The 14,791-nt window shown below is 35.5% G+C and overlaps 1 protein-coding gene across 3 annotated transcripts in view; it reads right to left on the minus strand.

Annotated features, from left to right (window-relative positions):
• Positions 1–14,791, minus strand: part of LOC126735886 (cubilin) — a 145,697-nt gene that overhangs the window by 119,556 nt on the left and 11,350 nt on the right. For all 3 annotated transcript variants that reach the window (XR_007660535.1, XM_050439984.1, XM_050439983.1), the window contains exon 3: positions 7,049–7,110. The gene's annotated coding sequence lies outside the window, so the exon portion shown is untranslated. The remainder of the gene's footprint in view (positions 1–7,048; positions 7,111–14,791) is intronic.

Raw genomic sequence — 14,791 nt, forward strand, 5'->3', positions numbered from 1 at the left:
TTATCAAATAATGGAAGTGGCCGCCATCCACAGCATTCTAAATTTCTAAATCCGTTATAACCATTTATAAGGAGTCATTTCAATTACCTACACCTCTGTTTGTGAATATTTCACATACTCTTTAAATAAGTGTCAATTACTTAAAAGTTTCAACTATGTTGTTAAGTGAAATAATAATTATGCTTGGTTGTGGAGCAAAAATTAGAACACACAACAATTGAAAAATCTTTAACAATAAATATCCGAACAGAGAACCTGTAAGTCAGTCTGCAATCAAGCAAGCAATTCTTATGGATCTTGGCAGACCAGGAAGGACTGGAGTTCCTAATGATAAGAAAATAGGTATACAAGTTTTATTACACAAAAGGCTCCATAGAGCGACTCTAACAAAATTATTACAGAAGGAAAAGGGGGACCTTCATAAAATTCAGTTATTTTAAGAGCTACTAAAAAAAACGAGTTTGGCCAAATATTAACCGAAAGATAATAACCTGAACAGTGGTTAGTGAGACGTAGATCAATCGACTAAAAAGAAGTGGCCACCTAGGTTACCTGACCTAAATCCACTAAACTTCTTCTGAATGAAGCGTACAAATATATGATATTCTCACATGCTTGATATTCTCAAAGATCGCATTCGTAATGTAATTAGGAATATTTCAGTGGAAAATGTATAGCAAAAATTTATTTCATGAACAGTTGTATAGAACATTATTATACATCAAACATGTGCAGAATTTTTTAGGGAATCCGAAATATACATGGAGCTCTATTAAAAAAAAAATGTCACAGTTTCAAAATGGCATATGGGCGCCATGTAATGTCATTAATACAGGGTGTTTCAGATGGGTAAGGTAAAAATAAATGCAGCAGATCCTATTTAGGTAATTAATGTTTTTTATAAATTTTAATGCGTCTTAGGGCCGTAGTGGCGTAGTGACGCATTTCCGGACATGGGTTCCTATACTCAAATGGATTCTTCTGTTGCACTGAACAACCCCCAGAAGTTTGATCCCATAGTTCTGAAACACCCTGTATACTTGGGCAATATATTGGGAGTATACAGGATTGTTTTTTTGAAAATCTGTTTTTTTTTTAAATTTTGGTAAAAGGACGCAGACTAAAATAAATACTTTTTTTCAGTTTTTTTCTTTTTTTACTTTTTAAAATTTAAGCAGTGAATAAAAAAGCAATATTTTTATTACCACTATTGACGTAGCCCTCGTAACCTTTTATTTAGACACTTTAAGAATATTTACTGGAAGAATATACAAAAATTAGATACGCTTAGAACTTGAATGGAACATTCTTTTATTTACTTCTAAAGAATATCCTTTTGTGCGTTTCATGGGACATTTGAATTCGTTTTACCAGAAACAAGAAGAATCCATTACGAGGCAAACTAATTTACATAAATCCCTGAGAGACACTTTGACTGAAATTAATCGAATAACACTGTGAAAAAAAAACTTAAATTAGTTTTTAAGATTGATGACGGTTCGTCGATGTCTCCTCATTAATTTTACTCACTGAGATTTCTGGGTTTCCTTAATCGGGCCGACTAAAATAAGCGAATGTCCGGTTAAATTATGCGCCGCACTAACAAGACGAACATAAAAATGTAACCGGGAAACGAGGAATTTCAATAATAATCAAACGGATGGAGGGTCGGAAAAATAAGCGCGAGCGAACGAAAAACAACTAGATACGTTATTTGTGCATTCGTTAGGGTGCCAACGGGCAAGAGAAGAAAAACAATAAGAGGGAATCAGGGACGGAAATTCAGTTTTTCCGCCAGGGTAAATTTTTGAAAATCAAGTTTTCAGGGTCCCTTACGCTTCTCAGGGTCGTCAGCCTCGGGATCCGTTCTAGTTTTGCGAATGGAAATTTGATTAAATTTTATTGTATTAAGAGTTGAAGTATTGATTTTGAAAATATGGAAAATATCTGAGCGATCCAATTTTTAGCTAAGGGATAACATTTTACTATTGTTTTAAAAAAGGAACATACGTAGTTAACCGTCACGGTGTTAATTAAAAAAAACACTACAAACTAACAGTTATTTATATTATATTAATAATTTATTGACTTATGGATAAATAATATACAATGCATCCCAAAAGTTATGTCTAAATTCATTTAAAATTCGGGGCATTTTTTTACGTAAAGTTTGTATATACAGGGTTGCTCAAAAATAAATTACGACCATCAACTTAATTTTTTCAAATGAAAGCACCTTTCTTTTATTTCATTTTTGAATTTCGCGTGGAATTCTACGTATGTTTCATGCATCATGTCCCATACCTAAAGTCAACAGTTATCGAAAAAAAGACGACCAAACATTATTATTGAAGTTCTCCTTACGAGTCACCTTATCTCTGAGAATTTTTATACAGAACAAAATTCCATTAATTCGTCTTTTTTTATTGTTGGCTGGGACCGTGTATTTTCATAGAAACTGTATGACAGTTGTACGCCAATATTGTCCAATATTGTCAAGTGTGAACGGATTTCACAATGGTAAAGTTAACGGAACGAGAAAAAATAGGAATTCTGTGCATGGTTGGGTTTGGTGATAGAACACGTAGTCAAAGAGAAGCTGCTCAATTATTCAATGAAATCCATCCTGATCGTCCTCCGATATGTCAAAAGGTGGTGAGTAGAATAGAGGCTAAATTTAGAGAATTCGGTCATGTTAAAGATCTGCCGAAATCTGGTCGTCCTGCTCGAGATGAAAATGAACAACTTGACGTTTTGCTTTCTTTGGAAGAAAATCCATGCACTCCTCTGTCGCAGATTGGGGCAAATTTACACATGGCAAAATCTATAGTTCACCGAATAGTTAAAAAGCACAAATATCACCCCTACAAAGTTATTCCTCTGCAAGAGTTATTTGATGACGATTTCGATAGGCGAAATGAGTTTTGTGAACGCTTACAAAACATGTGCAATCTAAATAATAATTTAGTAACAAATAATATTTTTTCCGATGAAGCCACGTTCTGTTTGAATGGTAGTGCGAACAGACAAAATTGTCGATATTGGGCAACAGAAAATCCGCATTGGATGATGGAGGTAAACACCCAGTACCCTCAAAAACTTAATGTGTGGTGTGGAATAGTGCACGGAAGAGTAATAGGTCCCTTTTTCTTTGAACAGACTTTAACGGGACAAGTGTTTCTCGATTTTCTCAATTTTAATTAGTTCCAGCATTACTAGCTTTATTTCCAAATATGTTGAACCCAGACTATCCTGACGAAGAACTAATTTTCCAGCAAGATGGCGCTCCTCCGTACTATGCTAAGTTGATGGTCGTAATTTATTTTTGAGCAACCCTGTATATACAAACTTAACGTACAAAAATGCGCAACCTGAACTAAAAATCGACGGGTCCGAGCGTTTTTTTTTCGAACACACCCCTGAATTTTACACCCTCGATATCACTTGATGAGGTACAATAAGCCTAAGTACGGTTAGTCCAGGTAAAAAAATAGACTTTTTTCTTTATTTTGATGTGATTTAACCCCGGTTTTTTTTGTGTTTTTAATAAGTATTTGGGTCATTTCTAACACACTTATTCTTTGGGTAAAATGACATACACAGTGTTGGTGTAAAACGACATAGGCATTAGGCTGAAACCTATACCTATGTTTTTATGATTTCAGATAATAGGGTTGGAAAGTATACGCGTAAATCGACGCGTCAAAATTGGGGTGAGGCAAACATGAGCGAAGCTATTAAAGCAGTCCAAAACGGTGATCTGGGCTGGTTGGCGGCGTCTAAAAGATATGATGTACCGCAAGCAACCCTTAGACGAAGGGCACAGGATAAAAATAAAAGAATAAAAGGTTCTCAAAAAGGCTTGGATCGTTATGGACCTACATTTTCTGCAGAACTTGAACGCAAGATAGTGCAACATATTAAGAAATTGGAAACATGCATGTTTGGCCTGAACACAACAGAGGTCAGGCAATTGGCATTTGAATTAGCTGAAAGGAAGAAGTTACTCGACAGATTTAACAGGATTAAGAAAAAGGCTGGCTGGGATTGGCTTGTGGGCTTTAGGGGGCGCAATCCTGACATTTCACTCAGAACACCGGAAGCCACTTCGGCTCGTGCGCAGGGTTTCAATAAGCCGCAAGTTGAAAAATTTTTCAATTTATTGGAACATACAGTAGCGGAACATAACATAACCTTTGACCGTATCTACAATGTTGACGAGTCTGCGCTTTCAACGGTTCAACGTCCGCACAAAATTATGGCCACAAAGGGAAGAAAGCAGGTTGGTGCCATTACAAGTGCAGAATGGGGGGCACACACTTCTGTAGTTTGTGCTATGAATCCAATAGGTAATTTTGTGCCACCGGCTCCAGAGTTAATTGATGACGCACCAGCTGGGATTTTGGGCTTGTGTCAAGAATCGGGCTGGATGACAGGTGACCTATTTTGTAAGAGGCTGAAACATTTTATAAAGTTTACACATTCATCTCAAAATAACAAAACCCTCTTACTGCTTGATGGTCACGTTAGCCACAAACAATTGGAAGTTATTACGTTGGCTAAAGAAAATGGTGTCCTAATGATTTGCTTTCCTCCGCACTGCACACACCGATTACAACCCCTGGATGTGTCATTTTATGGTCCTCTATCTACCTATTATAATCAAGCGATTACAAAGTGGCTCAAGAATAATCCAGGTCGCACTGTATCTCCTTTTCAAGCTATTTTTTGAAACCTATAAACGCAGTGCAACTATGGAAAATGCCGTTAGTGGGTTCAAAAAAACAGGAATCCATCCGTTTAACGCCAATGTTTTTCCCGACTGGATGTTCGGTGCGTCATTAACAACCGCCATCCCTGAACAAAATGATCCCGAATTACAAACACGAGACCACCAAGGACCTCATCCAAACACATCCCCTCCACCATCACAAGCCGACAGGGACAGACCTGGACCATCCCATATAACTCCAAATGAAGAAGAAGATAATATACTAGACAGTAGCCGGGTTTCCGTGGAAAGCATCATTTCAATACCCAAGGTATCAGCATCTTTTAAACGAACAAATCGGAAAAGACAGGGAACGGTTGTGCTAACATGGAAGAACTCAAGGCGAAAGAACAAGAGAAACGTTTAGTCTTGGAGCGACGTGCACGTAAACGCAACCAGGTTAAAGTCAAATTGTGGACCGATGATGAAGAAAAAAATCAAGATCCATTTGCTGAGGTTGAAGATGATGATGAAGATGCTGCGTGTATCTATTGTAACAGCCTTTATTCCCAGTCGAAATCAGGCGAGCTTTGGCTGCGGTGTCAAAAATGTAAAAAGTGGAGTCACGCAGAATGCGCAGGGGTCTCCCGTCGCACTAAGTTTTTTACTTGCGAACTTTGTAACTGAATAGGCATTTGTTTTTTCGTAAGTGACCAAAGCATTATATTTTCGTATTTCATAATAAAGGTTTTTTCAATATTTCTACCTTTTTTATTCGCAACATTTTCTATAAAAAGGTGTATGTCATTTTGCCCAAGTATAAGCCTAAAATGACATACTGCACTTTTTTTTTTAATTTGGCATCAATGTTTTAAAGTGAAAAAAATTAAAGCTTTGTGCCTTCCATGGGAACTGGCATAAACTATCGAACTCACTGAACTTGAAATGAATGGTCATCAATAAATATTCCTAAGTTTTGTGGAAGCTTTTGTTTAGGGTATGTCATTTTAGGCCAGTTTCCCCTACTGTAAACCGTCGTAATTACCGTTATTGGTCGGACCACAATCCACACATTTATACGAATTTATCTCCAACATCCCCAAAAATTAAATGTTTGTGTGGCATTTATGACGATCATACGACAATTTTTTATACACAGTAATCTTACAATCATTATGCAATAGCTGTCCGCAATTATTTAAATGAGAACTATCCTGGTCGCTGGAGGCTCTATTGACTGGCCCGCGCGGTCGCCTGATCTTTCATCTGTGGATTTTTTCTGTGGGGTCACCTAAAGAGTAAAATCTTTGCTACCCAACCAGCTTTAATAGAAGAATTGCACGAAAGGAATGTATGACGTCGATTTGAACAAAATCTGTATTATTGCATGGAGGTTGACGGTGGCCACTTTCAAAATTTGTTGAACTAGTGTTTATGTATGATTATTGTAATTTAATAGATAAACTATTGACTATTTTAATATTTAATTAAGTTTTTTGAAAAATTATCGCAATTCTTTGTCAGAGAACCAACCGCTGAGGTAAATTCCTTTAAACTAGAGATAGCCGTAAAGAGAATAGACAAAATCTTTTAAACTGGTATAACTTGACCCACTATTCCATTTAAAAGACATTTTAAAAATAAGAAGTTTCGAAAATTCTCAAAAAACACTTGTCAAAATTACTTAATTGATCTCGATTATAATAATAAGCGGAGTTCTTTAAATTAATCAAAGGGGTTTGCTACTAAGCATCCAAAATTCATCGGCCACTTGAATATTGTTAAGTTTTAGTTGCAAATTGTGTTTACTTCTTTATTTTACTGGTATAATTAAATTCAAAATGACTGCAGAATGAGTTGTTTTTTAAATACCTATTACATAAATATTCAACTTGAATTTTTACTAAATTTTAAAACGAGTAGCGCGAGATATATTATTGGTCAAATATTAGATTTATAATATTTTGCGCTACCTAGGACTTCATCTTTATTATCGCCTAGTTTCGGTCCGAAAAAACCGTATCATCCTCAGGACCAAACAAAACAATTCAGACTCATTCGGCATAGATATTGAAGGGTAAAAGGGGTTGTTTTCGCGAACCTGAGGGGGATGATCGAACCGCTCCACGCGCCCCGAAATAGAAGCGAAATTGCAACAAGGAGACAAAACACGAAACTACGAAAAGCGTTTTGAATAATGCAGCAGCATCCGGGTCGGTCTCTGCGGACGAACGAACGACGTAGATATATATATAAATAAATATATTGAGGTGGGAAAGGGTGGGACATTGGTACTTCTATTGATGGTTGAAAAGGTGTTAAACATAGTTTACTTACCATATCGTCTGAGTCGGGGGCGAGGGCTGGGGTTAAACGATAGGCCCGAACCTCCGGAACACCTGGAAATTAATAAAAAAAATCTATTTGTAAAATTCTCCTCGCACCCTGTATATTATGATTTTGGTGAGTGTGTTTTAAGTGAGTCATTAAATTCTCTTCAAACCGATCGGGATAGAGAGTTTGGAAAACAAACAAGTTCTACGGATTCGTTCAGTCGGAATATTAAAATTGACTTAGTTGAACGTCTTTTTTTTCCGATTCGAATTAATTCACTTCCCCTCGGTACAGTGGGATAACGACGGGGATTCACAAAATGAAGTTTAAACATCGGGCATAGCCAGACGACGACGGTGTCACCGGCAAACTTTCCCAATAATGATGGAAAATCCGGAAAGGCAAATTTTCGATCGCTGGCACCGTACCAGATCCGGAATAAGTGAACATTAGTCCGGGAAAATTGAAGTTGAAGGCATATTCTAATTAGGACGAAAATCAACAAAATTAACCCAAGCAGCAAGGGACAGTTGAATCAACGTTGAAGAAAGGACGATTGGCAACGTTAAAAATCAACGTAATTTTTCGGAGGCTTATACAATCTCAATTCAAAAGAATAATTTATGAGTGACTTAATTACCTGCACAATTTCTATTCTCAAACTGGGATGTACTAAAGAGCAGGCGTAATTTTACTTCAATTTGACAACCTTACTTACTAAAATAGAATAGTGGTAAGTCAAAATTGAAACATTCTGTATATGTATATCGTTGTATACGACGTTGATTTGACAAACAGAAAAAACATTATCTCAACAATTATGACATTGTGCCGTCTCGTTAACGTTGATTTAACTGTTGTTACAATATAAATCAACGTCGGAAAGTTTCGGACATTCAACGTTAATTCAACTGCACTTTGCTGCCTGGTAATGGAAATTTGTAAGTATGAAAGGTGCAAAATCAGCACAGTATGTAACTTTTAGTTTTTGTCTTAATTTTATGTGTTTTTTTTTTAATTTCCCGCTAAAAAAGCCGATTAGGAGTTTAGTGCCGGCAACACAAGTTGGTGGCGCCATTGTCGGCCTATAAGTGTCACAGTTTTTGACACTTTGAGAAATTTTCCAAGGAAAGCAACAATTATTATAGTGGGTTTGTTGAGGATGGATTTGAAAGTAAAAAACGTTCATCTGGGTTAAAAATTGAGGTAAATAGAGCTATTGTGGTTGGCTAGTTTTATTGCTACTTTTTTTTAACAAATTCTAACATTACTTGTAAATATTTTAAGAAATAACAGGAATATTTTTACAAGAGGTTCAGTCCAAGAAAGGGCATTTATTAACAAACAATTTCATATGAAAATGATTCTTGTACCTCAAAAATGTTTTAAGTAGGAGGGAAATTGGTGCAACAAGATCTCAGAGCCATCGAGTTTGAACCATATTGGAAATACATGATTTTTATTTATTAGCCGACATTTTTGGTCATCACTTGGCAACCACTTAAAATATTCTTATAATTTTTTCCATTAATTTAGTGGGATTTCTAAGGATAGATTTAAAGGTAAAAACGTCAATTTAGGATAAAAATTAAAGTAGCTAGAGCTGTTTTGGTTTGAGGTATTTTTGTTGCCACTTTTTTTAACACATTCTAACTTTCCTTGTAACTATTTTAAAAAAATTATAGGAATATTCTTACAAGAGGTTCAGTCCAAGAAAGGGCATTTATCACTAAACAATTTCATATAAAAATGATTCTTATACCTCAAAAACATTTTAAGTAAAAGGGAATTTGGTGCAACAAGATCTCAGAGCCATCGAATTTGAACTATATTGGAAATGCATGATTTTTATTTATTAGCCGACATTTTTGCTCATAACTTGGCAACCACTTAATATATTTTTATAATTTTTTCCGTCAATTTAGTGGGATTTCTGAGGATGGATTTAAAGGTAAAAACGTCAGTTTAGGATAAAAATTAAGGTAGCTAGGGCTGTTTTGGTTTGAGGTATTTTTGTTGCCACTTTTTTTAACAAATTCTAACTTTCCTTGTAAATATTTTAAGAAATAATGGGAATATTCTTACAAGAGGTTCAGTCCAAGAAAGGATATTTATCACCCACTATTTTCATATAAGAACGATTCTTGTACCTCAAAAATTTTTTGAGTTAGAGGCAATTTTATACAACAAGGTCCCAGAGCCACCATATTGGAAATACAAGATTTTTATTTACTAGCCGACATTTTTGGAAACCACTTCAGATATTTTCACTTTTTTTTTACTTACTAAACCTAGGAAAGAAAAAAAATGAATAAATATGTTAAAAGAATTGATTTTTTTATTTGGTCAAAATGGGAAAAAAGTGAAACTAAGATAAAAATTTGCTGTTCCGGCAACGTCGCTAATTATTTACATTGGATGCGAACAAAATTCATGAATGCCACGAAATATAATGCGATGTTGCCAAGATGCTCAACACTTCCTAAGTGTAAATTATTTTCTATATAATGTCATAAGCTTTATTGGTTATTTTGTATTGAGACTATTATGTTTTTATTTATGTTTTTTTAATTTTAGGCAATTAAGACAGAGCTCTTTTAGTACCTAGAATTATAAATAAAAAATGGACTAAAAATTCCAAGCAGCTGAATCCATGTCTATTACCATAAATGCCTGGACTTTCTAAAAGTATCATGTTGTAATTGTAAGACTATAGATTCGTTTATCCTTTATTTTTGTTAAATTTTAGGTAACTGAGATAGATGAGATTTACTGGCTCAATTGTCGTGAATTACAAATGAAATAAAATTATAGATCAAAGGCTGGTGATAAAACAAGTCTTTAACTTCATGAAAAATGAAACAAATATAAAACTCAGACATGAACAAATGCGACGTTGCCAATAAACAAATCTCTTTCTTATCATCAGTACTTTTTTCCCAGACTAAACTGGTGTTTAAGTAGGTGGGGGGACCACGGAGCGCAGCTTATCGTCCTTTCACCCTTAGATTTTGCACCCCCGATTTAAATCTTAAGGGTTGCTATACGAACCACACACACACACGCCGGCTTTTATGAATATGTATATTCTCCCAAATAGCCTCCCCCCTTTTCGCCGCCCTTGTGTTATTGGGGATAAATTAGGGTTAAAGGGCAGCTATCGCAAGCACAGGGTGTATAGTTTTAAGGAAAAAAGACTTCTGTATTCGTTATGTGATCGAAAAGGGAGGGATCTTTTTTAATTGCTACATAAATACACCAGGAAAGTGAATTTGCAATTTATAAACTTGCCTTAGGGAGGTTCAGGGCTGTGAATTTTTACTGGTTTTTCAAGGGCAAGAAAATATACCACTTTAAAAATAACCTTATGTGGGTAAAGATCTATATTATTTATTTACCACTACGAACTTAATAAATATACCTGGACTGCTAATGAAAATGGCCACCATAACCAAAAATAACAGCTGCCTGATGACGGTCATTTTTATAGTGGTTGTGTCTTTTTGATGTTGGTCACTCAGTTGGTTCAGCAAGTCAATAATATACCACCTAGTACTTCTCAATCCCAGGTCAACGACAGCAATGATTTAATGCAAGAGGTCGCGGATCGACAGAGGAGAATGAATAATATCATGCTGTTTAATATGGAAATCTTACCACACACTTCAGAAATTACCCATATATCTAATCTTCTAAACTCAGTTACTGGCAAGCAAGTGCATGTCTCAGAAGTGATTAAGTTGGACAGACCAAATAGTAAAGATCGTAAATGTCTCAAGATAGTTCTATCAAACAATTCTGATGTAACCAGTGTACTAAAGAACCGGAGGAGGTTTAGCTCTGCTAAGGCGGTTTATGTTGAGGCTGACCTCACTCCTAGTCAGAGGAGTGATCTGCGAAAGGTCAAGGACGTACTTGAGCATCGGCGATCCAATGAAGAAACAAATATGTACATCAAGTTTGATAATGGCAGGCCTGTCATCGCCACAAAAAACTAAATTCTTCCAGCACTTCACACCACCTACGTCATTGTTATCAAAATGTACGTGGCCTCCGCACCAAGACTGATAAGCTTTATACAGGGATCTCCGTGTGCGACTTTGACATCATTTCCTTCACCGAAACGTGGCTTCAACCAGATATTCTCGACTCTGAATTATGGCCAGAAACATTTAGAGTGCTCAAATCTGACAGACGGCTGGATAGAGTGGCCGCTACTCGTAGTGGTGGCTGCTTGGTCGCAGCTTCTCACAACATCCACCTAGAGAGGGTTAACTTGGAAGACATCCTTAACTCTAAGCTGTTGTAAGCTCACTTACGGTTATTTTGTATTTTATTTATTTGTAATCTATGTCCTTCCTTGCACAACCGAGAGAGACTTTGAGACTTTGTGTGAAACAATTATGCCACTGGATCTGGTCCACACAAAACGCGTTATGATTGTTGGAGATTTTAATGTTTCGTCATATCAGACAACCGAAGCTAGCAGTGTCAAGTGCAAGCTTTTGACCAACCTATGCGAGATCCTTGGTCTTAAGCAGTTTAACAATATTCCAAATGTTAATAATTGGTTTTTTCAAATTTCGACGTCAGTGTCATCAAAAGTATATCACCGCTTATTGACGAAGATTTGCATCATCCTGCTCTGACAATTTCTGTTAAATCAGCTTCCCCTCATAAATATAATCCTTCTATAAGTTCAAATAATCTACAGCAGTTTAACTTCAGAAAAGCAGACTTTCCACCCATGTATAATTTGTTGCTTGATGCAGACTGGTTGTCCGTCTTGCAGTCTTCTGACGTTGACAGCGCTTGCAAGGAACTTTACAAAAGACTTGATTCTGCTTTTGCTAATTCAGCACCTTTAAAACAACGAAGACGACGACGATTTCCAGTATGGTTTCCAAAACAAATTATTTCTAATATCTTTAAGAAGGAAAAAGTATATCGTGATCATAGATCCGCTCCAACTGAATTTAATCTTTCCAGATACAACAGGCTTCGTCAGACAGTAAAATCTCAAGCCCGGAAGGCCTATAACTCATTTGTGACCCAAGCCGAGGAGAACATTGTCACTGATCCCTCATCGTTTTGGTCTTTCGTTAAAGATAAGAACGGTCACTCTTCACTTCCGTCTCTTATGTGCGATGCCAATGGTAATTCTTTTCAAGGAACAAAAAATATTGTGCCAGCTTTTGCCAAACTTTTTCAGAATGCCCATAAAGATCCAATCAACCTCGCAGAGACCTATCCTCCTTCTAATTCCTCAGACCTCATTGACATTTTTCCATCAATTACCACTAAGGAAATTATTGCTGCTAGTCGGAGGCTAAAAAACAAGTTGACAGCTGGTCCAGATGGTGTTCCAAATTTTGTGGCTAAAGACTGCATGTTTGTCCTTTGTCAGCCTTTATATCATATTTTTAACCTTATTTTGAAAACTGGCAAATTTCCAGGCGCCTGGAAATGTGCTAAAGTAATACCAATTCACACCGACTACTACTAAACTACCGAGCTATCTCCATACTTTTTTCCAAAAGTTTTGAGACTATTGTTTATAATAGAATTCTTCCCCAAGTTCAATCACTACTCTCTATAGATCAGCACGGTTTTATTCCTAAAAGGTCGTGCATCACTAACCTCTGTAATGTGACTCATTTTATTTCTTCAGCCCTCGATAGAAAAAGTCAGGTTGATGTAGTGTATACTGATTTCAGTAAGGCTTTCGATCAGATAAATCATAGCAGTACTTCTATAAAAGATATCTTAAAATCTGTAGCAAGTACTTCTATTAAAGATCTAGGGGTTGTATTCGACGATAGGCTCACATTTGTGCCACATATTGAACAGACAGTAACCTCCTCGTTAAAACTTCTGGGTTTTGTCATTCAAAATAGCCCACTCTTTAACAACTCAAACTCAATAAAACTATTGTACTTTTCCTTTGTTAGATCAAGACTGGAATACGGTTCCTTGGTGTGGTGTCCTTTCTATGAATGCCATGTTGGCTACATCGAGAGTGTTCAGAGAAGGGTTTTAAAGTTTTAAATATATCCTGTTAGGGGACATGATCATGATCTAATGTTAGGTAGATTTAATCTGCAATCTCTGGCCATAAGGAGAACAATTCATTTTGTAACATTCTTATGGAAGTTGGTCAATAATCAAATAAATTCTCCTTCTCTCTTAAACGATATTATATTTTATGTACCACGATTTGCTTCTAGAGCAAATATCAATTTTGCTTTAGATCGCGCCAGAACTAACATTACAGGTTTCAGGATCCCGTATATCAAATGTGCAGAATTTTTAATTCAGTATTATCAACCTGTGACATATTTGTATGCTCCATAAAGGATCTAGTTTTGTCTCTGACAAACCAACAGTTACCATAATTCCTTTTCTCTTCCTTTTTTCCCTTGTCCCATGAATCCCTTTCTTTGTTCATTCTAATGTTAATTTACATCTCCTTTAATTTTGATATATACATGATGTTACTATAGTAATTTAAGTTTTCCTTATTTTTCTTTCTTTTTGTTATTTCATTTATAGTAATTTAATACTTGTTTACACTTTCAAAACATTAATTGTAGATTTTCCTGTAACTGGGCTTTTGGAAAATAAACTGCTAAATAAATAAATCATATTCTAAATTAAAACATATGTGCCAGAGATTAGAGGGGTTTCAATAATCTTTGTTTTTACCTTTGTTAAGTAAGCAAAAATTTAAATGAAGACCATCATTTTCATGGTATTAGGAATCGTAAGATCCTTGTTTAAGAGTACAATAAAACCCATATTTTAAAGTGCATGCATCTATCCCCCAGTAAATTGAAACTTTGTCTCATTTTAGGCTTTTTTTTCTAAATGTTAACGAAATTCTTAAACAAGTACAAAGAAGTCTCAGATATAACGCAACTATCTTAAATTTTTAACTAAATGTAACCTTCTGTCAGTGTTGCCACTTATATGTTGGGCATAATAGCACAAGTGGCCGCAAAATAATAGTACATATGCTACAAAAATAGTACATCTTTCATTGGATGTAAGGTACTATTATTTAACTTTTACCAAAGTTATAATATATTAAGTTTATTAAGGTGTTATAACTATAATCTATTTAAATTTAAAATCGTCTCCGCCGAATTAGCAGGAAAAGGAAACACTGTATATGTCATAGTATCGCTAAACCAAAACCTAAAACGTCATGGACTGATTCGGCTAAGGCGCGGCTTTGCTAAGGATCTGTCTTTCTTTATCGCATAAGAATTAAACGAGAACGACATAGTTATGACCAGAGAAAAACAAACCAACTGGTTTGTTTTTCTCTGGTTATGACCACGATTGTTTTATGTTACATGATTATTTTTTCGTTTTCACGGTTGGTTATATTTTTTTTAGCTTTCAGGATTGTTATTTATTTATTTGGTTGTTATTATTTTTGACTCGTAACATAGACGTAAACGTTATTTTAGTTTGACAGTTCCCCAGAAAGTGTTTTCGAAATAGGTGATACGTTTACCTACCGCTAACCTAACGATAGCAAAAGGCTTAATTCATTTCGAAGAAAATCGTTTGTATTATTGTTTTCTTTGTGATTATTACGCCTTAAATTTTCTAACCTCATTTTTATTTATTATTAAACCATCTATAGATATTTTATTAATATTTGCTCTACGATATTATATCTAATTATTTGAGGAGGTTGCGTTATTTAAAAATTGACATGAGGATTTTGCAGCTCTA

This window comes from Anthonomus grandis, chromosome 5 (genome assembly GCF_022605725.1).
Source record: "Anthonomus grandis grandis chromosome 5, icAntGran1.3, whole genome shotgun sequence".
Lineage (NCBI taxonomy): Eukaryota > Metazoa > Arthropoda > Insecta > Coleoptera > Curculionidae > Anthonomus > Anthonomus grandis.